The 27,963-nt window shown below is 41.9% G+C and overlaps 1 protein-coding gene across 1 annotated transcript in view; it reads right to left on the bottom strand.

Moving 5' to 3' along the window:
- The window catches only part of pde4d (phosphodiesterase 4D, cAMP-specific), a 1,329,084-nt gene that overhangs the window by 1,179,735 nt on the left and 121,386 nt on the right, over positions 1–27,963 (bottom strand). The gene's annotated exons all lie outside the window — the stretch shown is intronic.

The following is a 27,963-nucleotide window of genomic DNA, read 5'->3' as shown; positions in this document are numbered from 1 at the left end:
CCTCCTCCTACCAGCCTACAACACACTCCTGGCACCTTCTCCGTCACCAAAAGAAGTGCAAGACCTGCACCCACATCTCTGTCCTCACCTCCATCCAAGGCCCCAAAGGATCCTTCCACATCTGACAGAAATTTACCAGTAATTCCATACACATCATCACGTGTATCTGTTGCACCCGATGTGGTCTCCTCTATGTTGGGGAGACAGGACACCCGCACTAACCAACCCCACTGCCCATTCCCCCTCCCACTCCACCAAGGACATGCAGGTCCTGGGCCTCCTCCATCACCAAACCCTAACCACCTGACACCTGGAGGAGGAACACTTCATCTTCCGCCTTGGGACCCAGCAACCACACGGGATGAATGTGGATTTCACCAGTTTCCTCATTTCTCTTCACCCCACCTTATCCCAGTCCCAAGCGTCCAACTCAGCACAGCACCCTTGATCTGTCCATCTTCCTTCCCACCTATCTGCTCCACCCTGCTCTCCAACTTAGCATTTTCATCCCCACCTTCATCTACCTATTGCATTCCTAGCTACCTTCCCCCAGCCCTATTCCTCCCTCCCATTTATCTCTCAGCCCCCTTGGCCCACAAGCCTCATTCCTTGATGAAGGGCTTATGCCCAAAATGTCGATTCTCCTGCTCCTTGGATGCCACCTGACCTGCAGTGCTTTTCCAACACCACACTCAATATCAAAACCAACACCAAGTGGAAAGGCAGACTGTTAGAAAGCTGACTATGGGCAGGAGGTCTGCATTCTTCCAATGTAAAACTTTCTAAATGTTTTTAGAAGTATAAGAGATGGGGAGAGTAAGAAAATGAGAGAGTGTGATGGTGACTGCATCTGTTCAATTCCAGTTAGCCTGAAGATACAGACAGGAGCACATATAAGCAATGAGTGTCAGTTCCATTGATCTATGTGTCAAGAACTTTACAACAACTCATTCTTTCTCAATCTAAAATATGCCACAAAGACACCTTTCCTGAGTAATAGAGCCTTTTTCTCACTAAATTACAGTTTGAATTTTATGATGCTGTGAGCAATATATTTACCATTGCTTTGTGGAAAAATATGAATTTAATTCATTTGGGATTTGGCAAATTCAACTGACATCCGAAGGAAAATGTTTCTTTTTTAAATTCAACGGTTAACATTCTCAGGGCTTATTAGATTAGTTTCAAAGCCATGAATGACTGGAAGGAAATTTCAGCAGTAATTCATCACAAAGCTTATATTTTGATTATGGATTTCTATTTCCCATTAAAACAGAGTAACATATTCAGTTGTCCCACTAAACACTTCTTGATGGTAAAATCATGAAGCAGTGAGCTCTACTGGTGAGTAGAATCAATTAGATCTACACCAGGGAACTGAACTTCCATGAGGATTTCCTCACTCATCTCCCATAAATTTAGAGTCATGGTGTTATACAGCATGGAAACAGACCCTTCAGTCCAAATCGTCTATGCCAATCAGATATCTTAAATCAATCTAGTCCCATTTGCCAACATTTGGCCTATATCCTTCTAAACCCTACCTATTCATGTACGCATCCAGATGCCTTTTAAATTTTGTAATTATATCGGCCTCCACCACTTCCTCTAGCAGCTCATTCCATACACACACCACCCTCTGCGTGAAAACGTTGTCCCTTAGTTCCCTTTTAAATCTTTCCTCAGTTTAAACCAATGCCCTCTAGTTTTGGACTCCTCCACCCTGGAGAAGACACCTCTGCTATTTAGGAGAAAGTGAGGACTGCAGATGCTGGAGATCAGAGCTGAAAAGGTGTTGCTGGAAAAGTGCAGCAGGTCAGGCAGCATCCAAGGAGCAGGAGAATTGACGTTTCGGTTTCCTCATTCCTGAAGAAGGGCTCATGCCCGAAATGTCAGTTCTCCTGCTCCTTGGATGCTGCCTGACTTCTGCTATCTACCCTATCCATGCCCCTCATGATTTTGTAAACCTCTAAATTTGTTAAAAGAACATGTGAAAATCCGGAAAAACACCACATATTGATGGAGAATAATTGGGTGAATCATTATATAACATAGAACATTACAGCACAGTCCAGGCCCTTTGGCCATTGATGTTGTACCAATCAATCAATCTGTGGAATCAATCTGAAGTCTATCTAACCTACACTATTCCATTTTCATCCATATATGTATAGGTATGTATAGGCAGAGCGCATACTGAGCAGGAGTGGACCTGGGACTGCTGGGTAAGACTCATCCTGGAGTTCAGTTACCAGGGGGGTATTGCAAGGATCTGTTTTGGGTCCACTGCTGTTTGTCATTTTTATACATGACCTGGATGAGGGTGTAGAAGGGTGGGTTAGTAAATTTGTAGATGACACTAAGGTTGGTAGAGGTGTTGGTAGTGACGAAGGATGTTGCAGGTTACAGAGAGACATAGATAAACTGCAGAGCTGGGCTGAGAGGTGGGAAATGCAGTTTAATGCGGAAAAGTGTGAAGTGATTCACTATGGAAGGAGTAACAGGAAAGCGGAGTACTGGGTTAATGGTAAGATTCCTGGTAGTGTAGATGAGCAGAGAGATCTTGGTGTCCAGGTACATAGATCTTTGCATGTTGCCACCCAGGTTGATAGGGTTGTTAAGGCATATAGTGTGTTAGCTTTTATTGGTCGAGGGATTGAGTTTCCGAACGAGGAGATCATGCTGCAGCCTGACAAACCTCTAGTGTGGCCACATTTGGAGTATTGTGTACAGTTCTGGTCACCACATTTTAGGAAACATTGGAAAGGGTACAGAAGAGGTTTACTTGGATGTTGCCTGCTATGGAAGGAAGGTCTTACGAGGAAAGGCTGAGGGACTTGAGGCTGTTTTTGTTGGAGAGACGAAGGTTGAGAGGTGACTTAATTGAGACGTACAAGATAATCAGAGGGTTAGATAGGGTGGACAGGGAGAGCCTTTTTCCTCAGATGGTGATGGCTAGCACGAGGGGGCATAGCTCTAAATTGAGGGGTGATAGATATAGGACAGATGTCAGAGGTAGTTTCTTTATTAAGAGAGTAGTCAGGGTGTGGAGCACACTGACTGCAACAGTAGTAGACTCACCAACTTTAAAGTTTAGATCAGAGTAGTGCTGGAAAAGCACAGGTCAGGCAGCAACCGAGGAGCAGGAAAATCAACGTTTCGGGCAAAAGCCCTTCATCGGGAATTCTCGGATGCTGCCGGACCTGCTGTGCTTTTCCAGCACCACTCTGATCTAAACTCTGGTTTCCAGCATCTGCAGTCCTCACTTTTGCCTAGTTGCTCCTCACCAACTTTAAAGGCATTTAAATGGTCATGGGATAGACATATGGATGAAAATGGAATAGCGTAGGTCAGATGGGCTTCAGATTGGTTCCACAGGTTGGCGCAACATCGAGGGCCGAAGGGCCTGGACTGTGCTGTTTATCCAATGACCATTTAAATGCCCTTAAAGTTGGCAATTGTACGTGGGGAGAACATGTAAATTCCACACAGACAGTTGCCTGAGGGTGGAATTGAACCTTGGTCCCTTGCGCTGAGGCAGCAGTGCTAACCATTGAGCCATTGTGTTGTCCCTGTGTTCAGCTGGTCTTTATTTCTTGTCTGTGTTCAAATCTAATGTCAAAGTCAATTAACGTTCCTCAGCTTACTTTTCTAATATCATTGCCAGTTGCTGGTGTCCTGATCACATCCTTCCACGTGGGAGGCAATTGACAATTTAAATCTCCTGGTCAATACAGTAAGGAACACTGACTGGGATGAATTTTCAGATTCTAACATAAATGGGGCAACAACAAAGTCAGTGGTGGGCGTGACCTGTTGCATTCCTCATGATATCAATGTGCTGTGGAATCATTTCCCTGTGCACTGGGAAAGGTAGTACACCCATTTTGTATGTAATCTCTGATCTGATGATGCACCATGGGATTAGGATAACTTTAGTTATGAAATTTTGTAGGTCAACAATCTTTGAGCAGAACCAACACATTTGTATCTCCAGGCTTGACAATCCCCTTTTGGCAGTTTTAAAGGCAGGGCCAGCAGGTAAAATCCAGCAGGCGACCTACTTGGCACCTACCTTTCTACCCCCAAACCCTGACTGAAAACATAGAGAAGTGACGTCCAGTCTGCTCGTGTGCCTACTGAGGCCCTTAACTGAAAGACTCATGGTCGCTCTTCGAGGAAAGAGTGCCACCAAAAACCTCAACTGTCAAAGACGTAATTCAGAAAGAGCTTATTGCAGATGAACACTGAATATAACGAGAGAATTAGGTTTATTTCCCATTCTGTGAAGGATTCTATTATTAATCTTGCATTGCAATTAGCAATTAACTACACAAAAACAGTGGTGACGTGCTACACAAGTTCATGTTTAGAAAGGAAATTGAATCACAATGGTATGATATTGCACCAGAAAACATTACTTCTGAGGATGATCAAAGGCTGTGCCTGAAATTACAAACCTACACTCAATACTGACATTTGATGTGGAGATTTTCAGAACAACAAAGTGATGCCCTTGCCTTGGGTCAAGGTTCCATCTGAAGAGCAGGTCCATACTCAGGTGAATGAATATTAATATAATTTTATGGAACATAACTGTATACATGAGACAGTAAGAAAAAGACTGAGACTCAACATCCTCAGCTCCTAGTTCTATTTTGTTTTGACATTGAGACATTTTCCCTTTTATACATGTTCAATAGCTATCCTAAGAGAAAAGGTATAACTAACCCTGTACTCCACAGGTCTCAAGAATGTTCAGAAAATTATTCAAACTAATTCTTTACAGGTCAAAATGACCACAACAGCACAACCACCAAACCATATTTTATAAATTTATTGATGTCTTGAACATTGTGAACCTTGTTGGTACTTATGATATAGCTGGAGATTCCACAACTCTTCAGTGACAGATTAACACTTAAATTCTTTTACCAGTGTGGAAAATGAACATTAAATAACCTGCTTTCTAATAATCAAGGAGGTAGACTTTACATTGTACCTGAAAATGGTGCCTGATTGTGGCGAGATTTTTTCCACAGTATTTCCCTCGATACATGTGACAGTAAATTATTCTTTCAAAATGTCTAAAGTTTCGCTATGATGTCTTATAAGCTTTAACTGATTTCTTCAACTGACTGGATAATATCTTACTAAGTATCTAATCGGTTTTTATTTTATATTTTCTTTTAGTTGGTAAGATAGGCCTATTAGCTCTTACAGTTCATGACTAAATAAATCCAATTCTTATGCATTCACATATTGAGTGCCACATATGCTGAAGTACTTTCTGAATAATACAACAAACACACCAAGTTGGACCTGAGTTTTTAAGATTTGGGTCCTGAAAGGATTTTTCCAGATGAGATGAGGAAAAAGAACTACACATGGCACAGTAGACTATGGACCAAGTGCAGGTAGTGTAGAATTAGTGTAGTTTTACGTTTGTTGGTCAGCATAGACATGGTGGGCCTAAGAGCCTGCTGTATGATTCTATATCTATCTCCTGACAAGAAATGGCATAGTAAGTAGTAGAGACAGGCATTTAAGATACGTCTGGACAGATGCACGAGTAGGTGGGGAGCAGAAAGATACAGATGCTTAGGAATTGGGCGACAGGTTTAGACACTAGAGATTTGGATCGGCTCAAGCTAGGAGGGCTGAAGTGCCTAATCCTGGGCTGTAAATTTTCTTTGTTCTAAGTTCCAGGAATTCACACAGGAGTTAGCATATCGATAATGAGCTTATATTTTCAGCAATGTTTGGGCGGACAGTTCAGGTTCTTCCACAGTTGTTTGTATTATGTATATACAGTGAGCTTGAATCAAATTGTCAGCATCGGATTCTAGCACCATTACAAGAGAAGCTAAAAGTACAGATACAATTTCTCCAGTCTGCTGATGAAGTTAATTTAAAATCATGTTGAAATATTCTGTTGAAGATGGTGATGTGAATTGAATGGCTTAATTAACACGCTTTCCGATAGGAAAGAACAATCACTTCAACAATGTATGTTCAAACAGCTATGAAAATTCAAAATTAAATTTGATCTTTTGCTCAAGAAATTGACTTTCTGATGGAAGTAAAGCAGATTATACACACAGCATATTGAAGTGAAATACTTGCAGTGAATAAAAAAATAAGGAAATTGCAGAGCGGTTATTATAATAGCTTGAATACCTGAAGAAACGTCCAACATGTTCAATCTGGTTCAATCTGGTTCAATAAAGGTCATTTATTGTATAAAGAATCTGGATTTGTAAAATTTTGCTAAGATCAAATAGAGCTTTTTTATAACTAAGCATCAATGAACCAGCAGAGTTCATGATCTTAGGAATGTTACTATACAAGAATGGTCTGTTGACAAAGGGAAGAAGAGACCCTGAGAGAGAGAGAGAGAGAGAGAGCGCAAGATCTGGCTGTTTCAGCCACCACCTTCCTTAGGAATTAACTTAATATGAGGATATCTTTAAAGTGAGCAAAAGAAGATATTAGTAAGATAATGTGACCTTCAAAAATCTTCCAATGTGCACAGTATTTACAAAGAAATTGATACTTTAAACGCACATCAATATCTTATACACAGAGGCTTTAGGTATTTATAGAACAAGCAGCAAGGTTTATATTTTGCTACATTATCTCAAAGGGTTTTGTAGGTCCAACTTTTCTCTTGTTTATCTCTTTGCATATAATTAAAAGACAAGAAGTTACTTCAGTGTCACTCATGAGTTGCAATTTTGGAATGTTGGAAACATGGCTGACTGGCTCATTGCAGGATACGAATAATTCTAATCCTCATTACTCACCAATTTATCTGATTATGTCAACCTAATTCAATGGTACTGAAATAGTTCCTACTTTGTAAAAGGACTAGCACTGTAATTGTTCAATCCACTTGTGATTAGCTACATCCTGTTTAGTTATCACTTGCATACAAAAAAACAAGAAGTTTTCACCAACAGTAGCACTAACCATTGTGTAATGTCTACTGTGAATTGCTAAGTTTTATGCTTTTTTGTAACTGCAAAATAGTTAGCCTTATTTATCACAGGGTAGAATTTGGTTGTGTTCAGCTAACACTTCACAAGTATGACGGCTTCAACATTCAGTTTGCAATATGATTAGTGTGTGTTTTAGAATCCATTCAACAGGTGTGGATTCCTCTTCTCGCCAAGGTAGGCCCGGGAGCTGTCTCCTTGCTTTACTCCTGAGTGGAAGACAAAAGCAAGTGTGCCAGGAAAACAAATCGGGATGAAGCATCAGCAAACAATTAGACAAGGACAAGTCTTCAGTGATAACATGGGTCAGACAAAATAATGCGCCATATACCAATTTTCTGTGATGAGTCCTCTACCCTCCTCTTTGTGGGTGAGACTGTCAGTCTTTTTATCCACTTTTCTATACTTGCCTTTTGAAGTCTCTTAGAATTTTTTTAAAACTGATTCTTTCCCAAGATATGGGGGTCACTGGTAAGGACATTGATACCCATTCTACCTGCCCTTCAGTGAACGAGATTGCTTGCCACCCTTAGAGGATAGAGAGGGTACTTGCCAAGAGTCTGAACTTGAATGGAGCCCAGACGAGGCAAGATTAACAAATTACTTTCCCTAATCCATCCCAAATAGATGTTTTTTTAGAAATTTAATTGAAATTTAAGCAGCAGCCATTGTGGAACTGATCGATTTTCTCAGAGGAGTAACCTGATGGCTGGAACAATCAGGATGAAGAGGTTATACTCAAAATGTCAACTCTTCTGCTCCTTGGATGCTACCTGAGTGATTGTGCTTTTCCAGCACCACACGTTTCAGCTGGAACAAATCAGTCCAGTGACATTATTACTTCACCTACACTCGTGGATAAGAGTGTGTTTGCATGAGAACATGTCACTGAATTTTTATCAAAAAGGTAAACCCAGCATAAATCTTCTTGGCTAGAAAAACAGAGTTTGCATTTCTAAACATGGATTTCCATCCAAGTTATGGAGGCATTATGGGAGTAGCCTGGAACTAATTCCTGGCACTGATGTCCAGTTGACATCGCCCCACAATGCTATAGCTGAGAATGGTAATTTTTGCATTTAATTTTGTACGATGTGCTCAAACCTGCATCCCATTTTTCTGTTCCACATGATATTGCTGCTATAACCTTTTCTTCAAAACATATTTTCTTGTATGAAAATGGAAAAGGCCTTGTTTATCTTTTAAAAAAAAGCCAAAGTTACACTGGAGAAAGGCTACTTCTGAAATGGTTAATACTGGATTAAGCTCCACACAATGTAATACTGTCAGATTATCATGATCAACTGTGTAATTTAAAACAGGGAGGCAATAATACAGTCGTCGTGTCAGTGGGGAAATAATCCAGAAGCCGAAGAATTCACTTGAGGCTTTGATTCAAATCTCGAAATGGAGGAGGATGGAAGTTGAATTCATAAAAATTGGCAATTGATACTTTGCATTAATGGGTGAGCATGTGAGTGAGAGATACACTGAAAGGCCCAGTGGTGAGGTGGCTTCAGGCAGCTTAGTGTGGTGGTTTTGTCCCAGCATGAAGGTCTCATTCCCAAACGGAGGTCTTCTTTGGCTTTGGCTTCCAGGTGTTCCAATGTCCCGGCATGCAATCTCCTGCATGTGTGGTGTTCTCGACCTGGCATGGCAGTCTTCTTCGACCAAGCATTCCAGTGGCTCAGCCTAGCTGTCTCATCCCACAATGACACGCTCATCCTGGCTGCATCTTTCAGATATTCTCTCATTCCTTCATCAGCTTTCCCCATGCCCAGGAGCTGTTGGCTAAACTGTGATGAATGTTGTCTTCACATTATCTTTTTAATTAATATGTATGAGTTCTGTCAATAATTTAGGTACTGTGGAAGGGTAACTTGGTGGACAAGTTGTTGGAGGGAATCCTGAGGGACAGGATTTACATGTATCTGGAACAGCAAGGCCTGATTAGGGACAGTCAACATGGCTTTGTACATGGGAAACCGTATCTCACTAACTTAACTGAGTTTTTTGAAGAAGTAACAAAGAGGGTTGATGATGGCAAAATGGTGGACGTGATCTATACGGACTTCAGTAAGGCATTTGACAAGGTTTCTCAAGGGAGACTGGTTAGCAAGGTTACCTCACATGCAATACAGGGAGAACTAGCCACTTGGATATAGAACTGGCTCAAAGGTAGAAGACAGAGGGTGGTGGTGGAGGGTTGCTTTTCAGACTGGAGGCCTGTGACCAGTGGTGTGCCACAAGGATTGATGTTGGGTCCTCTGCTTTTTGACGTTTGTCTAAATGATTGGATTTGAAAATGGGAGATATGGTCAGTAAGTTTGCAAATGACACCAAAATTGGGGTGTGAACAGTGAAGGAGGTTACCTCAGAGTACAAGGGGACCTTGATCAGATGGGCCAATGGACTGAGGAGTGGCAGATGGAGTTTAATTTAGATAAATGTGAAGTGCTGCATTTTGGTAAGGCAAATCAGGGCAGGACTTATACACTTTATGATAAGGTACTGGGGAATGTTGCTGAACAAAGAGACCTTGGAGTGCAGGTTCACATTTCCTGGAAAGTGGAGTTGCAGTAGAGAGGATAGTGAAGACGGCATTTGGTATGCTTGCCTTTATTGGACAGAGCATTGAGAATAGGAGTTGGAAAGTCGTGTTATGGCTATACAGGATATTGATTAGGCCACTTTTGGAATAGTGTGGGTAATTCTGGTCCCCCTGCTATAGGGGAATGTTATTAAAATTGAAAAGGTTCAGAAAAAATTTCAAAGGTATTGCCAGGGTTAGAGGGTTTGAACTATAGGGCAAGGCTGGAGCTATTTTTTCTGGAGCACCAGAGGCTGAGGGCTATAAAATCATCAGGGACATGGATAAGGTAAAGAGACAAGGTCTTTTCCCTGGGGTAGGCTCGTCCAAAACGAGAGGGCATAGGTTTAAGGTGAGAGGGGAAGATTTACAAGGGACCCAAGGGTCAACTTTGTCAGCTTCTGGTTAGCAAAGACAAGTTGGACGGAATACTTCCCCTCCCGCCTGGATGACTTAGACTTCAAAAACATTGGAGAGGTTTGACAGCATCCAGGACAAAGCAGCCTGCTTCATTGGCACCACTTCCACAAAATTTCACTCTCTCCACCACTGATGCCCAGTGGAAGGAATGTATACTATCTGTAAGATTCATTGGAGATATTAACAAAAACTCCTTAGATAGCACCTTAAACACCCATGATCACTACTATCTAGAAGGACAAGGACAGCAGACATGGGAAAAGGTCTACTTGCAAGTTCCCCCAAACCACTCACCATCCTGACTTATATTGCAATTCTTTTACTGTCGCTGGGTTAAAATCCTGAATTCCTCTTCCTAACAGCATGTCAAGGATTGCAGTGGTAAAGAAGGCAGCTCACCTCCGTCTTCTCCAGGGCAAATAGGGATGGGCAATAAATGCTGGCCCAGCCAGTGACACACAACCCATGAATGAATAAAAGAAATCCAGCCGTACATGACTTACTGCTAGTTGCCATGATTTCTAGTCATGGTTTGGGTTTGTAAGCAAATTTATAACCCTGCTCAGCTATCGAGTAGAGAGGCAGGCAAGTGCATAAATTCATGTCATGACTGGTGTGCCAGTGTGCTGGCACCATCCTATCCCCAGCCATTTACTCAGAGGCATGACTGGGGGGCAAAGGATCTACTCACTCAAACGTGGCAGGTAGCTAATTAAAGTGAAGAAAAGGCCAATCACTAGAGGCGAACTTGAATTTTCCAGTTGACCAGCAGACACCACAGTGCCAGACAGAATAATAACTCAATATTTTTTCAAACGGGTTTGACTTGTAAATGTTGACATTCAAGACAGTCTCGGGTGCGCTCATACAATAAATTTGGAAAGCCAGCAAGCAATTAAGAAGGCAGTTGACATGCTGACTTTTTGTACTCCAATTGTTTCACAATAAGAGCCAGGAAGCTTTGTTACAGTTGTACAAGGCTGTGGTGAAAGTGCAGAATTTCCTGATTTACCTGATTTTCAGACCCAAGTTGATAAAAAGCACAGACCAGGCTTCCGTAGTTCACTAAATGATTATGAGTTTAAAAATAAATAAATTCTGGGTATGGATAAACAATTATGGACCATCAAAATGTAACTCTACTCATTAAAACTCTAACCCCTTTATAAACTCCCCACTCTTTAACATGACTGTGGTGCTCAAAAAGCACAGCAGGTCAGGCAGCAATCGAGGAGCAGGAGAATCGACGTTTCGGGCATAAGTCCTTCATCAAGAATGAGGCTTGTTGTCCCATGGGCTGAGAGAGAAATGGGATGAGGGTTGAGGCTGGGGCTGGGAGGGAAGGGAGCTGACAATACGATAGGTAGATGAAGGTGGGGGTGAAGGTAATAGGTCGGAGGGTGAGGAGCGGATAAGTGGGAAGGATGATGGACAGGCCAAGAGGGTGGTGCCAAGTTGGAGGCTTGGGACTGCAATATGATGAGGCGGGGGTGGGGGGGGAGGAGGAGGTAGGGATAAGGAGGAACCTGGTGAAATCCACCTTAATCCTGTGTGGTTGCAGGGTCCCAATGTGGAAGAGTAGGCGTTCTTGCTCCAGGCATCGAGTGTTTAGGTTGATGATCGAGGACGCCCAGGACTGCATGTCCTAAGGAAAGTAGGAGGGGGAGTTAAAGTGTTCAGCCAGTGGGCGGTGGGGTTTGTTGGTGCGAGGTCCCAGAAAATGTTCTCTGAAATGTTTCACAAGTTGGCATCCTGTCTCCCCACTGTTGAGGAGGCCACATCGGGTACAATGGATACAGTAGATGACATGTTTGGAAGTACAGGTAAATTTCTATCAGTTGAGGAAGGATCCTTTGGAGCCTTGGACGGAGGTGAAGGGGAGGTATGGGTGCACGTTTTGCACCTCTTGCGGTGGCTGGGGAAGGTACCGGGAGTGGGGTGTGGGCTGATGGGGGGAGGCGTGGATCTGACAAGGGGATCTGACAAGAGGAAATGGTCTCTCTGAAATGCTGATGGGGTGGGAGGGAACTATATCCCCAGCCGTGAAGTCTGTTTGTAGGTGGCAGAAGATGATGCGATATATTTGGACTTGGTAGGGTGGAAGGTGGTTTTGTCCTTGGTGCATTGGGAGGTGTGGGGGGGTGGGGGAGGGGGGGGGGGGGAAGGTGGGGAGGGGAGAGTTCAAGGTCAGAGGTATGGGAAGTGGAGCAGATGTGCTGAAGGGCATTGTCGACCAAGTGGGAGGGGAAATTGCGATCTTTGAAGAAGGAGGCCATCTGGTATTTTCTTTGTTGGAATTGGTCATCCTTGGAACAGATGCAGCAGAGGAATTGAGAATAAGGGATGGTGTTTTTCCTAATTCCACTGCCTAATCTCTTCCCAGAATAATAGGTAATAAACACAATTATCTCTAACACAATCAGCCACAATAATTGATTAGGCTCAAGTAATAGCCTCTCCTATTCCTATGTGCCAATAACAACTTGCTTTTTAAAACAATATTTTTCCTGAAGAAAACTGAAGAAAAATAAAAAGGGTACAGTTTTTACAATTGAATTGAAATTTCACAATTTGCCATGGTGAGTTTCAAAAACATCAGTATTAGACTCCGTATTACCTGTCCAGAGACATTACCACAATGGCAGTGCCTTCCCAAGTGCAGTTCCAACACTGAAGAAGCTTGATATCATCCAGGATAATACAGTCTTTTTAAGAGGCACCACATCCACAAACATCCACTCCCTTCATGACCAGCACATGGTTGCAACACTCCACATGCACTGCAGAAGTTCACCAATGCTACTCAGACAGCACTTTCCAAACCAATGGCCACTTGAATTAAGAATAGGGAGCAGAAGATCAGAAACGAAATCCCCTTCAATCTATCACTGTCCTGACTTGGAAATATAATTGCTGTTCCTTCACTATCACTGCATGAAAATTCTGAACTTCTTCCCTGTTTGGATCTGCCTGCACCATATGGACTGCTGCAGTTCAGGTCAGCATCTCACCAACTACTTCTCAACTGCAGCTACAGGTGGACAGTAAATTCTAGCCCAGGCAGTGTAATCCATATTCCATGAATGAATATTTAAAATATAATCTTTTAAGTAACAAACATTAGTAAGCTATAAATTTTTAAAGCAGTCAATCAAACTGCTCACTTAACAGGCACCTCACTGTGAAGAGTATAGGTTGGAAAATCAGACATTCAGCCCAAAGCCTGTAATTACACATTTTGGGATTGTTAACAACTACATAAAAAGTATCTTGCACTATTCTTTATTCTAAACTCCACATTTTCTCTTTTTTCTGTGCCCAGAGTTAGAGCCCTTCTCAGCTTTGACACTTCTTTTGGCAGTACCAATGTGTTTATGCATTTTTTTGTTCCTAATACATCCACTACATCCCAAAAGGCATTTTGGGTTTTCCCTAAATTCTCTTCAAAGGTGCCCTACTCCACCAAAGGGAATTTACTTGCACCCCCCTCCCCCCAAAGTGTCTGAGGACCAGATCCAAAGGGGTACCTTGTATATTCAAAAATAAAAAGTACCAACAAAAGGCCTGCCCTTACAGGCTCAGTTTTGCACCACTTAGACTGACGCTAAAATTTGATTTCACTGGAAGCAGCTCACCATTTAAGTGGCCAGCTTTCTCCAACCTGCTGCCAATCCTATCACCAGGAAAGTAGCAAATGTAGTTTCTGGCACAGATGGATAGCATTGGATTTCCCTTAACCGTATTTGCCAAAGCGTGTCTACAATTACATTAAGGACAAAAAGGCAATTAGGGAGAGAATAAGGCCGGCCAAAGATCAGCAAGGCCACCCATATTTGGAAATGCATGAGATGAGGGAGATACTAAATGACTATTTTGCATCAGTAGTTACCATGGTGAAGGATGTTGAGAACTAGAAAGCTAGAGAACTTAGGGAAATAAATAGTGATATCTTGAAAAAAAGTTCCACACAGTAGACTAGTTAACAAGGTTGGATTACATGGAATACAGGGAAAACCAGCCATTTGCATACAAAATTGGCTAGAAGATAGAAGACAGAGGGTTGTGGTAGAGTGTTGTTTTTTGGATTGGAGTTCTGTCACTAGCGGATGGGATCGATGCTGGGTCCATCGCTTTTCTTCATCTATGTAAATGATCAGGATATGAACATAGGAGATAAAGTTAGTAAATTTGCAGATGACACTAAAATTGGAGATGTAGTGGACAGAGAAGAAGGTTCCCTCAGAGAACAGCAGGACATTGAGCAGATGGGCTGATTTGCTGAGAAGTGACAGATGGAGTTTAATCTAGATAAATGTGAGATACTACATTTTGGTAGGGCAAATCAGGGCTTAATGATAAGGTCATGCTGAGTGTTGCCAGATAAAGGGTCCTTGGAGTGCTGGTTCATAGTTCCTTGAAAGGTAGGTAGTGGAGGTTGCATTTAGTATGCTTTCCTTTATTGGTCAGTGCATTGAGTTGGGAGGTCATGTTGCAGCTGCATCAGACATTGGTTAGACCACTTTTGAAATATTACGTTCAATTCTGATCTCTTTCCTATCAGAAAGATATTGTTAAGTTTGAAAGGGCTCAGAATGGGCAGCACAGTGACTAGCACTGCTGCCTCACAGCACCAGGCTCCCAGGTTCAATTTTAGCTTCGGGTGACTGTCTGTGTGGAGTTTGCACATTCTCCCAGTGTCTGCATGGGTTTCCTCCGGGTGCTCCGGTTTCCTCCCACAGTCCAAAGATGTGCAATCCAGGTGAATTGACCATGTTAAATTGCCCATAGTGTTAGGTACATTAGTCAGAGGGAAATGGGTCTAGGTGGGTTACTCTTCAGAGGGTCGGTGTGGACTTGGTGGGTCGAAGGGTCTGTTTCCACACTGTAGGGAATCTAATAATCACTTGCAGTTGAAGCCTAAGATCATCAGGTTCAATAAGCAATGTTGTCTACTCCTGCTCCTATCTATCTCTTTTGCTTTAGCCTACTTTCTGGCTAACTCCACCTGCCTGCTCTGTCCCCAGCCCTGCTGCTTTCTCTCTTTCTGGCTGAACTCTGCCACACAGACCACTTGCCCTCCCTAGCTTTCCATTGAGGGACATTTTGCTACTCTGCACTGTTTATAATAAAATGACCATCAGTTGTGATAGCATCTTATAAAATGGAATTAAATATGCAGCTCCAAAGTCACAGAAATAAGTAAATGAAACTACTCACAATATTATTAAATAATACTATTCCCATGCTTTTGATTTCTGAGTGAGTCTATAGATATTAAAATAAAATAAATATTGCTGCTCATATTCTCCAAGTGTGCTGAGCCCTGATGCAATCACATTAACATAAACTATATCCTCAAGTGGACATCTTCCATTATTGCTTTATATCATGCCCCAAGTTCTTTTTATTTATTAATGTTCCTGAATTGAATCTCCATTAGTTACAATGTTATACTCAGGCTTTGCAGGCTCCATCATCTATTTATTTAAGACACCATCCTACTTTTGCATTCATACCAGCTCCACGTTCTCATTTCTTCGGTCTTGTTTTACACTCTTGTCACCTCCTGAATGTAATTTAAGTGAAGTATGCTTCGAGAACCATGGCTTATCTGCTTTCACATCCGTGGTGGAACTTACCAAGTAATAACATGGTGAAGAGGAAGTGCTGTAACTTCTGGATGATGACGACTGACAGCAGCACCATTTAAAGGTGCAGGTTCAGAAAAATTTGTTTGAGAAAGCCAGAGTAATTTAGACACATTTTAGTCATTAAGGCAAGTTTTGTTTTTATTTTGTCAATTACTCTACACTCCTATTACTTCTCTGACCATATGCTGAGACTATTGTACCAGACTTTGATGGGAGCTGTACCTGCAGCAGGCAACATGTCTTGCAACCAAGTTTAGGAGGAGTGAATAAAAGAAAGACACCAGGATAGTAAACTGAGCAGAATTTAGTGACAGATGGAGTTTAGTTTGGATAATTGTGAGGTATTGCACTTTGGTAAAACAAACAAGTGCTTGATTTATACAGTTAATGATAGGACCCTGAATATAAGTACATCAATAAGAAAGATTTAGAGGGAAATGGGCCAAATGCAGGTAAGTGGGATTAATTTCGTTTGGGAAATTTGGGCAGCATGGACAAATTGGACAGGAGGGTCTGTTTCCATACTGTATGACTAATTTAATATTGCTCACAAGCACTAGTGGGAAACTTGTTTCTTTTCTGTGGGGTTGACAATGAAACAAGGATTCAAAACCCTGAGGATGGAAGTCCCAACTTCTTAGTGCTGCAAAACAGAAACCAGCATCTCACCATTGCCAGCAGTTCCACCAGGAGCTGTGGGTGCTGCCAGTGGTGCACAGGTAGAACATTGGACTCACGTGAGTGAGGGCATGATGGGGGTTATGGTGTTTTGCAGCTTAATGAAATGCAGACAGCACATACACTACTTTACATTGTGGAGGAGGTGGTTTTAATGCTTTGAAAAAGTTTGCAACCTCAAGCTGTGCTTTAAAGTTGATTACTACAAAGACTATTGGGATACAACCTTAAGCCTTTCTACAAAATCCTACTTCACTCTTCTACCAAGCCATCATGACATTGCCACATTGAGTGTAGCAAGCATTTCCCAATTAAGAATTAAATATTGCAGATCCATCCAGACCCATATAGTACAAGTAGCAGATAAATGTTATGGCCATTTATAAGTCTGACTGATGCCTTTCCAGTCAGAAAGTAAGAGATGGATTGATCTTTGACAGTAGGATATGAATGTTCAAATATTTTTCCCTTCTACTGGCTAACATCCAGATAGTTCTTGATTGGCCTGTTCAATCAAAAGGTGATTGAGTCAGAGAATCTCTGTCAATATGGGAAGTTGCATAGGTATGGCAAAAAAAAAAGCAGGACAAATCTAACCAGACAATTCCTGTCCCATTAGTCTACTCTCAATCATCAGCAAAGTGATGGAAAGGGTCATCAGCAGTGCTATTAACAGCACCTGCTCAGCAATAACCTGCTCAGTGCTGTGCAGTTTGGGCTCCGCCAGGGCCACTCAGCTGCTGATCTCATGACAGCCTTGGGTCAAACATGGACAAAAGGAAGAGCTAAATTCCAGAGGTGAGGTAGGAGTGACATCAAAGCTGCATTTGACTGAATGTGGCATCAAGAAGCCTTAGCAAAACTGGAATCAATGGGTATTGGGGACAAATTCTCTGCTGGTTGGAGTCATACCTGGCACATAGGAAGATGGTCGTGGTTGTGGGAGGTCAGTCATCTCAGCTCCAGGACATCACTGCAGGAGTTTCTCAGGTTAGTGTCCTCTGCCCAAACATCTTCAGCATCAATGACGTTCCCTCCATCAGAGGTGGGAATGTTTGCCAATGATTGCACAATGTTCAGCTCAATTCATGACTCCTCAGATATTGAAGCAGTCCACGTTCAAATGCACTAAGATCTGGACACTATACAGGCTTGGGCTGATAAGTGACAAGTAATATTCACACTGCAGAAATGCCAGACAATTACAATCTCCAATAAGAGATAATCACCACCACCTGATAGTCAATTCTGTTACCATCATTGATCCCCTACCATCAATATCCAGGAGATTACCATTGATCAGAGATGCAACTGAATTCACCACATATACATAATGGCTATAGGAGCAGGTCTGTAGCTAGTAATGCTGCAACAAGTATCTTATCTCCTGACTGCCCAAAGCCTGTTCACTATCTACAAGACACAAGAGTGTAATAGAATGCGCCCTAATTGCTTGGATGGATGCAGCTCCATAACCATTCAAGAAGCTTGACACCATCCAGGACAAAGCAACCCTTGTGATTGGCACCAAATCAAGTATCCACTCCTTTCACCACTAATGTTCAGTATAGGCAGTATGTACTATCTACAAGATGCCCTGCAGAAATTCAAGGATCCTTAGACATCTACAAAACCCAGGACTATGATACAGCAGGATAGGTAAGTGCAGCAGTTTTATGGGAGCACTGCCACTTCAAAGTTTTTCTCCAAACCACTCATCATTCTGACTTGGAAACACATGACTATTCATTCACTGTCGCTGGGTTGAAATCCTAGAATTCCCTACCTGAGGCCACTGTGGGTCTACCTACAACATGTGGAACAGTCAACAGATTCACAACTGAACAAGTAAACAAACAGAGGTGTAATGGAAGGTGGTTTACAGGTGGCTGAGGTCATGGGCAGTGGGTTAGCTTTCAGCATCACTCAATGTCCGACAATACCAGATCCTTTGACTGGGCACAAAGACAGATCCCCAAGAAGGCAGCAGGCGCCAGGGGAATGTTGATCCACCACTGAATTCCAGTGGGTTCAAGAATAATTTTTGTCAATTGGTTCAATGATGAGTCTAATTGGTACCCTACCACGAGCAGGCTGGTTTCTCACATTAAACTATTGTCATCTCTAGCTTAACTGTGGGAGGCTTTCAGGCAATGATGAGACATCACTCACCCACCTCTCCTGCTGTAGGTGGCCTGGACCACCATGTTTCCTGATGTTACCTTCTGGATTAGATTCAGCCAATTGTATGCACACAGTTGTTTTAATAAAGCATTGGTAACACAGTATCCTTGTGAGATTGGTATGGTTTAAACGTGAAAAAATAACAAACTGCGGTGAAAGGAAAAACAAAACATGGCACTTTTACCTAGCTCAGCCTGTAACAAAGCATTACACAGCCATTGGCACAGAATCATGGGGTATTTCAGGAACATAAGGAGACAATTCAGCCTCTTTCTCTGTACAGCAATCACCCTGCAATTTATCTCAAGACCCTAGCCACTTTCCTTTGGAAATAACTGTCTCTACTTCTACTCTCCTCATTCAGTAGGAGTCAGGTGATTACCACTCACTGGGTAAAAACATTCATCTTCATATCCCCTACTATATTAAAATGTCTTCGATCTTAATTCTGTTCCTCCTCATTGTTAATAACATCAGCTCAAAAGAGCAAATAGCTCTTCTCTATCAACATTATCTAAAGTGGTCCTAATTTTGTACACCTCTAGTAAAACTCCCCTTATCGCCTTTTGCTCTAAGGGCATTAAGTAAGAGATGAGCATTAGCCAAGGTTACTACATAGCTTTCTTTCAAATGGTGTCATGGGATCTTTGGCCCATTGAATTGGAACGTGTATCTATGACCAGCAACATTCAACAACAAATGCAGAAACAGAAAAAAGTTAAAACTCATTCGAACCAAAAGTACTTAAGTTGCAAATCACAAAGCAACAATATTTGCTCTTTCTGCTTCAGTCTCTCCAGCCCAATCTGCACTCAACAGCACAATAAATCTGGTTCCATAGTCATTTGTCAAAAATACGCATGAAGCAATAACGCCACATCCTCCTCAAACAACTGAAAGCAGATTTTAGGAAAGAAAAGAATTAATACTATTTTAGTCGGGGAGGTGATAGCCTTGTAGTATTATCACTGGATTCTTAATCCAGAGACCTCGGTAATGTTCTGGGGACCCAGATTCAAATGTTGCCACAGCAATTGGTGGTAGTTGAATTCAATACAAAACAAAACTCTGGAATTAGGAATCAACCATTGTCAATTCTTGAAAGAACCCATTTGGTTCACTCATGGCCTTTATGGAAGGAAACTGCCATCCTTAACTGGTCTGGCCTATATGTGACTCCAGTCCCACGGTAATGCGATTGCCTCTTTGCTGATAGAAGGGCAATAAATGCTGACATAGACAACGACGCCCTCATCTCGTGAATCAATAAAACAAAATGTACAAAATGAGTGGTGTAGCTTCTGGAGACAAAAGATGAGTATTAGTTTCCAGTTATCCTCAGTTTTCCCAATACTTTTGGCAGCAGCTAGGTGTAGAGTAGAAAGAAATCTATCCTATTCACTCTAACTTACATCACTATCTTCCTACTGTAATTTTCTCCAAACCAATTTTTGACCCATTCCAATTGACCTCATGTTCCTCTTCCAACTGCTCATTGATTTTTAAGTTCATTACTTTTTAATTTCATGCCCAACATTATTTGTCACATGGAAAAAGTACTGGAAGTAAATCAGAAAGATCTTGTCTTTATGAACTTTTATTACTTGTTATTTGTTTTTAATTATTTCCAGATATCCACAATCTAATCAATGACTGTCAATGTAATTGGTTTGTCCTTATTGCCTTATTTCTTTTTACCATTTTAGGTACAGGAGCAATATCAGAACAATACGCAATCCTCAGTCTTCTCCCAGCATTCCATGATTTCTAAAAGATATTTGCCAAATTTCATCTCAAGTTCCTTAAGTATCCTCAGACACATCTTATCTCGTCCTTCATATGTGTTTATGGTAGGCTTGCACAGCTGTTCAGCAGTGAAGTGGGGCACATTGTAAACAGGTCTCAGACCTTATTTCTGCAGCATTCTTGAGTTTGTGTACCAGATTGAAGAGACGATCTATCATTCAGTCAACAAAATGCACATGCAAGAGACAACCCATCACATGACTTTTCCAGCTTGACCAGCTCAGTAAGCAAACTTACAACCTGAACTTCAACCTGAGCTGAGCTACAAATCTTCTCAAAAATCGCAAAGGCCTAAGGGTGCAAAATGCCCAACCTAGCCCGAAAATGGGAAAACGATGCCAGCCAACTGAGTGCCACCCACCAACAACTGTACTTCCTACATGAATGCCTCAGGAAACAGGTATTACCAAGATGTGTCAAATACAAACAGGCCAGAAGAGTAGCAGAACAGAACAGCCACAGAATGTTGTGAGAAATGATTAATGATGCCCACAACCAACTCCACAAATACAAATGGGAATATTTTGCACTAAAAGACTTTGTATACCAATGTGACTGACCAGGAATGGCCAAGCACATGACACTGAACCATCAGCATCAAACAACAGCAGACCAAGAAAAAGAAAAAACTATCGCTACAAGAAAAACAGAACAAGCTTACACAAAATAACAACACAGACAATTCAGAAACTTGGATTAAGAACCCGTCAGATTGACCACTATCAGACACGAAAAAAGCCATCCTAGTAAGAGATGAACACTAAGCAGGAAGAAAGAAGGGAACACCCTCAACACACAGGAAAGGAAAGTCCTAGAAGGACTCAGAAAAGACAAAAATATTGTAATCCTACCAGCAGACAAAGGGCGCGTGACTGTCATCCTAACCAGAACACAGTACATTGAAAAAGGTGAACTCACTACTCGCACATACTGACACCTACCAACAGGTGATGATAGACCAAACTCCACAGCTGGAAAACTGTATTACAGAACAACTTAAGAACCTCCGCAAATCAGGCAGAATTAACAAGACAGATTTGCAAAGAATGGAAAATCTCAGCAGGTCTGGCAGCATCTGTAAGAAGAGAAAAGAGCTGATGTTTCGAGTCTAACTGACCCTTTGTCAAAGCTAAAAAAAGGGAGAAATAGGGAGGTATTTATACTAGGCTGAGAGAAGGTGAGTCATGGCTCCAGAAGCAAAGGTAGCAATAAAGAGGTGATAATGACAGTGCATAGAGAGATTATAGGGAGATTAGGAGCTGGAAATGACCAAGGCTGAAGCAGTGCTAGGAGACAAAATATGTGGGGGATGGGTGAAGCAGAGGAGAAGGGTAGCAAAGGGGGAAGAGGAGAGGAAAAAGTTGATGATAGAGTGGGGAGCAAGAGAAAGAGAGACAATCAAGCTATCTGGACTACAACTCTTCTCACCCTACGTCCTGTAAGGACTCTATCCCATTCCCTCAGCTCCTTCACCTCCGCCACATTTGTTCTGATGAGGCCACTTTCCAAAGTGGTGTTCTTAATGTGCTCCTTCTTCTCCAACCGTGGCTTCTCACATACAGAGCTCTCAACAGCGTGCGGTCCATCTCCTGCACCACGACCCTCACCCCCTCCAAGAACAAGGATAAAGTCCCTCTTGTTCTCACCTTTCACCCCACCAGACTTCACATGCAAAGAATAATCCTCCACCATTTTCGTCAACTCCAACACGACGCCATCACTAAACACATCTTCCCTTCCCTCACCTTGGCTGCATTCCACAGAGATCGTTCCCTCCGGGACAAGCTAGTCCACTCCTCCATCACCCCTAACACCTCTCCTATCACATACGGCACCTTCCCATATAATCGCAGAAGGTGCAACACCTACCCCTTTACCTCTTCCACGCTCCCCATCCAAGGCCCCAAACACTCATTTCAGATTAAGCAGTGTTTCACTTGTACCTCTTTCAATTTGGTCTATTCCATTCGTTGCTCCCAATGTGGTCTCCTGTATATGGGAGAGACAAAACGCTGACTGGGTGATCGCTTTGCTGAGCACCTTCGGTCTGTACGCAATCAGGTCCCGGACCTTCCCGTGGCTTGCCACTTCAACACACAATCCTGCTCCCATGCCCACATGTCTGTCCTTGGCCTGCTGCAATGTTCCAGTGAAGCTCAATGCAAACTGGAGGAACAGCATCTCATCTTCCGATTAGGCACATTACAGCCTGCCGGTCTCAACATTGATTCAATAACTTCAGATGATTATCCCATCTCGACCCCTGTTTTCATCCTGCTCGGTAATTTTATTTTATTTATTTTTAAATTTTTTTCCCACTGTTCTGTACCATTTATTTCTTGATTGTCTCTCTTTTTCTTGCTCCCCACTCTCTCATCACCTTTTTCCTCTCCTCTTCCCCCTTTGCTATCCCTCTCCCTTGTTTTCCATTTTGCCTCTGCTTCACCCATCCCCCACATATTTTGTCACATAGCACTGGCTTCAGCCTTGGTCATTTCCAGCTCCTATTCTCCCTATAATCTCTCTATGCACTGTCATTATCACCTCTTTATTGCTACCTTTGCTTCTGGAGCCATGACTCACCTTCTCTCAGCCTTGTATAAATACCTCCCTATTTCTCCCTTTTTTTAGCTTTGACAAAGGGTCAGTTAGACTCGAAACGTGTGCTCTTTTCTCTCCTTACAGATGCTGCCAGACTTGCTGAGATTTTCCAGCATTTTCTCCTTTTTTGGTTTCATTTTCCAGCATCCGCAGTAATTTGCTTTTATTCTGCAAAGAATGGAATCCGATGGATACAACACACACTGCTTCTATGATTACCAAAAGGCACACAAACCAGGGGCCTCGCTCAGACTCAAAATCTCACTTCCTGACACACCGACATACAGACTAGCAAAGGAAATGCAACTCAAACTAAAATACCTAGTAGAAGGTACTACTGAAACACCACTCCACCCAGGAATTCCTGAACATCCTCAAAGACACCAGGATAGAAGAGGCCAAAATCATGGTCCCCTTTGATGTAATGGCCCTATTCATATCAATAAACATCACTCTGGCCAAAGACACACTGGCTGCACCATTAGATGAACCAAGGACACAAATACTAGACAGCACCAACTCCATCAGCAAGGACAGCATCCTCAAGCTAGTAGACCTATTCCTCACAACCCACTTCACCACAATGACAAGATCTACAAACAAATCAATGGGACACCCATGAGACCAATATCAGGATTCTTAGCCAAAGCAGTGATGTACAGACTAAAAATAACAGCCCTCTCAATCCAAGTTTTGGGTCCGCTATGTGGATGACACCTTTGTCATCACCAAACAGAACAAATTAGAGGAAATCTACAATATTATTAACAACATCCTTACTGGCATAAATTTCACCAAAGGAGGAAAAGAACAACAACTGATTTCTCTTCCTAGAGTCGCAGTGAACAAACAGTCAATGGAGAACTGCAGACCAGCATCTACAAGAAAGCAACACACAGCGACCAGATATTCAACTACAGGAGCAATCACCCCAACACCCACAAATGGAGTTGCATCAGAACATTATTTAAATAGGCTACAACACGTTGCAGCATCCAGGAACCACAAACAGCAGAGAAAAAACCCGATGCAACATATTAAAAAACAAGGAGTACCTGATAAACACGGTCTGCCGTGTTTCTTAACCAGCAAATCCAAACAAGACACAACAAACCCAGAGACTCTCGCCACACTACCATACATCATCGACATCTCAGAGATGACTGCCAGATTACTCCAACTCCTTGGCATCATGATAGCCCACAAACCTACCAACACACTAAAACAACTACTGATGAACCTAAAGGACCCTATACCAACAACCAGCAAAACAAATGTCATTTACAAAATACCCTGCAAGAACTGCAACAACACTACATCAGACAGGCAAGCAGGAAACCAGCCACCAAGATACATGAGCACCAACTAGCCACCAAAAGACATGACCAACTATCACTAGAACTCTTACATACAGACAAAGAAGGACGCCACTTTGACTGGGACAACACATCCATCCTGGGACAGGCTAAACACAGACACACACAGGAATTCCTAGAGGCCTGGCATTCAGACCAGAACTCCATCAATACACACACTGATTCAGACCCCATTTACCAACCTCTGAGAAAAAGAACCGATACAGACCCAGACACATAAATAGAAAGCGGGACAGAACACCAGTGTTTCACTGGAGGCTCACTGATGATGTTATCTAACATGGTGATGAAACAACGGTGAACAAATGTACCAGCTCAGTGGGCAAACTTACAACCTAAACTTTTCCTAATTTTTACTTAATATCACAGAAACCCCATAGTGTGGAAGCAGGTCATTTGACCCATCAAGTCCACACTAACCCACTGAAGAGCATCCCAACCAGACCCATCCCATATCCTATCCCTGTAATCCTGCATTTCCAATGGTTAATCCACCTAGCCTGCCCATCCTCAGACACTGTGGGAAATTTAGCATGGCCAGTCCACCTAATCTGCACATCTTTGTACAGTGGGAAGAAACCAGAGCACCCAGAAGAAACCCACACAGACACGGGGAGAATGTGCAAACTCCACCAGTCCCTGAGGGTAGAGCTGAACCCAGGTCCCTGGCGCTATGAGGCAGCAGTGCTAGCCACTGAACCACCGTGCTATCTTATCTAAAAGAAAATTCGCTTGCCATATATAATACAGAGTCATTGTTTTCAATGCCATCTGATGATTTTCTTATACTCAGGGCAAGTTTCTTTTGATATTAAAACCATTTAAATTCTGTCATTTTTCTTCAAGAGGATAAATGTTTTACTGATGTCAAATTGTTTGGTCACCTTATTCGGAGTAGACTGAACTGCTTTTAAGTTTGGCACATAGTCTTCACAAAGATACATATTGGTCCTCTGCATGCAAAGTCCCCTTCCTGAAGCAAGATTTCTATTCCATCAATCACCTCACCATGTTCAAACTTTCGGTCTCATTCTGACAACACTTCTCAAGCACATAACATTGTTTCTCCTAAAATTTGGCAATTTTGTTCAGGTTTTAGTCAGCTTTCCAATTTTATATCAAATGTGACCATGTTACAATCACTGACATATAAAGCTTCACACACAAAAGAGTTCCATGCATAGTTTCCTGCACACAACTTATTCTCAGCATTTTTGGACAATGGCCTTCCCTCTATCGTAAGGTTAAAAGTAGAGATATTTGCCAATAATTGCAAAAATGTTCAGCCACACATGTACTAAGCAATGGCTATCCCCAACAAAAAAAAAAGAGAGAGAGAATCTAACATCAGCCCTTGATGTTCAATGGCATTACCATCACTGTCTCTTCTCTTGTTGACATCTTGGTGTTATCGTGGACCATAACATGAACTGGAGCAGCCAGAGAGCAGGTCAGATGTTTAGCATTCTCTGATGAGTAATTAACCTCCAGACTCTCTGAAACCTGTCCACCATCTATAAGGCACAAGTGTTGGAATACTCCCACTTTTCTGAATAAGTGCAGCTCTAAGAACATTCAAGAAGCTGACACCATTCAAGACAAAACACGTTGGTATCACATCTGCAAACATTCACTTCCTCCACCATTGACACTCAGTAGCAGTGATATGTACCAGCTACAAGATGCACTGCAGAAGTTTACCAAGATTTCTTAGACAGCAGTTTTCAAATCCATGGTCACTACCATTTGGAAGTAGGCAGACTGCAGATACATGGGAACACATGACATGCTAGTTGTTCTCCAAGCTACTCACCATCCTGACTTCAAAATACCTCTCTGTTCCTGGAGTGTTAAAATCATGGAATTCTCTCCCTCACAGTGTTGTGGGTCAATTTGCAGCATTTGGACTGCAGCAGTTCAAGAAGACAGTTCACCATCATCTTCTCAATGGCAACTAAGAATAGATGATAAATGCAGGTCCAGCCAACAATGCTCATATCCCATGAATTTATTCCTTAAAATTTAAAACATCTTTTTTTCTTTATTCATTCAAAGGATGATGGCATCACTGGCCAGGCAAGGTTCAATGCCCATCCCTAATCATTCAGAGGGCAGTTAAGATAAACCACATTGCTGTAGGATTGGAGTAACATGTAGGCCAGACCAGGTGAGGGCAGCAGTTTCCCTACCTAAAAAGGACATTAGTGAACCAGATGGGTTTTTCCTGACGATCGACAATAGATTCATAGACATCATTCAACTCTTAATTCCAGATATTTATTGAATTCCACTATCTAAACTTGGGTGCCCAGAACATTCTGGGTCTCTGGGTTGACAGTTCAGCTATAATACTACTAGGCCATTGCCTCCCCCCAAGGATATTGTCTCCATTTTGTGGCTGTTTTACAAAATTACTAATTAATTGATTTTCAAATCCATGGTCACTACCATTTGGAAGTAGGAGGACTGCAGATACATGGGAACACATGACATGCTAGTTGTTTTCCAAGCAACTCACCATCTTGACTTCAAAATACCTCTCTGTTCCTTGAGTGTCACTGGATAAAATCATGGAATTCTCTCCCTCACAGTGTTGTGGGTCAATTTGCAGCATTTGGACTACAGCAGTTCAAGAAGTCAACAAGAGAAGAGATAGTGATGGTAATGCCATCGAACATCAAGGGCTGATGTTAGATTCTCTCTTTTTTTGTTGGGGATAGCCATTGCTTGGGACTTGTGTGGCACAAATTTTACTTTCACTTATTTAACCCAAGGATGACTATTGTCTAGGTCTTGCTGCATTTGGATAAGAATGGCTTCAATATCTGGGGAGTTGTGAATGCTGCTGAACATTTTGCAATTATTGGCAAATATCTCTACTTTTAACCTTATGATGGAGGGAAGGCCATTGTCCAAAAAAGATGATAATAAGTTGAGTGCAGGAATCCTTCCCAGTCTTATCAGTAGAGGTATTACTGTAACAGTCAAATTGAATTGGAATCTTCATCTGACAGTTGCCCTTATTAATTGTCAGCTGTGACTCACTTTAAGTGCTAGAGGAACCTTGTCAATCTTAATTCCCCAATAATAGGTTATATTGTTACCATCTAACTCAGTACTAAAGTTTATAGAGATATTTTTAATCAACCAATTCAGATGTGTTGTGACACACGTCCAGAGCAGCTAAGACTTGAATCCAGATCTTCAGGCTCAGAGGTAAGGACACCTCTGAGTTCTTACATGCCCATGTTCACCTAATCCAAGATAAAAATGCACTAAAATTGCGGCTGAACGAAATCAAGCACACAAAGCAAATAAAACAGATGTTAGTTATGAATTTATGATTACAGTCTTGTAAAAATACTGAACAAACATATTCCAAAACACTGGATGAGAATTAGTACAGTTAAATAATAGTTACCCAACTCAAATGAAAGTCAATGTAGAAGAAAGTATATGATTACCCATCTGAAAATAGTTTGTGGGTTATATTTTTCAAATATGCAGTTGTTGTTCCCTACTTCTAACTTATGGAATTCAGAGTCTTTTGGCATTCTTTGGTACCCAATGCAAACTGTTAAGATGTATAGATTTTTTTTTGAAAATTTATTAAGTTATTTTGCGTTATTTTAAATTTTCAATAAGACAAAAGGCTTAGA

This window comes from Chiloscyllium punctatum, chromosome 1 (assembly GCF_047496795.1).
Source record: "Chiloscyllium punctatum isolate Juve2018m chromosome 1, sChiPun1.3, whole genome shotgun sequence".
Classification (NCBI taxonomy): Eukaryota; Metazoa; Chordata; class Chondrichthyes; order Orectolobiformes; family Hemiscylliidae; genus Chiloscyllium; species Chiloscyllium punctatum.
The sequence above is the reverse complement of the archived record's forward strand: the minus strand, read 5'-3'. Positions and strand labels throughout refer to the sequence as shown.